Raw genomic sequence first — 1,141 nt, forward strand, 5'->3', positions numbered from 1 at the left:
TCAGGGGCTGCGTGGCTTCCTCCCCGAGAGAGAGAGTGTGTGTGTGGGGGGAGGGGGGAGGGGGGGTGCACTGGACCCTTGTTGATACCACGCACGGAGAGGGGGTTTCCTCCATCATCGGGTGAGAGAGGACAGAAACCTAAGGACAGTCACACACAAGCACTCAGACACACACATGAGCACAAAAATCGACAACAAGAGGAAGCTCAACGGCGAAGAAAAAAAGAAGGAGAGCGGCTGAATGCGCACTCGCAAAGAGGGAAGATGTGTGAGAGGGAGAGCGAGAGCGATGCGGACGCATACGCGTAAGCGCGCGCACTGGAGCTGGCGAAGCAGAGGAGAGACGAGGAGAAGGGAAAACGGTGGGCACGGGTGCATACACCAAAACCAAGAAAAAGGCGACTAAGAGCAACGTGCGAACATGCTGATGCAGAAGCGCGGCACAAAGGGGAAGATGCGATGTGTGAGGCAGCCCATGGAAAAGAACCACGAGCACGGCACAAATCAATATGGAGAGAATGAGAACCAGAGGAGCTGATACGTGGAGAGAGAGACGTCTCAAGGCTGAGCATCTCCACGCCCGCGAAGGTAAACAGTAATGACAACGCCAAAGCGCTGCTGCCGCCCGCACCGTAATCGGCACCGTCCAGCGGCGGTGCAACCGACTCAGAGAGAGGAAGAGAGAACGTGGAAAGATAGAAGCAGTGGTACACGAAGAAAAGCAAGAATCTAGAACGATGTGAGTGAGAAGGCATGAAGGAGAGGGGGAGGGGGGGGGGCGATGTGAAACCCGAGACAGGCTCCAAGAATCTGGAGAAGGAACAAGGAGAAGAGAGAGCGAGCAACGAAAACACGCAATCAAACAAAAGCAGACGAGCCACGACAAGAAGGCGCTGGCATGCATAGAAAGAGACGGACAGAGACGTTGATACCAAGACACGCAGAAACACGGGCATGCCTTCGTGACGGCACCCGCCGATACTCAGCGAGAATAGGAGGAAGAAGTGGAAGAAGAGGGAGTGGGCAATAGGAAAACCACCGGAAAAGCAAAGTTCGATTTGAGGGACCAGCGGTAAGCTGACAACTCCACCAACCACGCACATCACCGGTAGTGTGTGTGTGTGTGTGTGTGTGTGTGTGT

This window comes from Leishmania donovani, chromosome 13, assembly GCF_000227135.1.
Source record: "Leishmania donovani BPK282A1 complete genome, chromosome 13".
NCBI classification, from domain to species: Eukaryota; Euglenozoa; class Kinetoplastea; order Trypanosomatida; family Trypanosomatidae; genus Leishmania; species Leishmania donovani.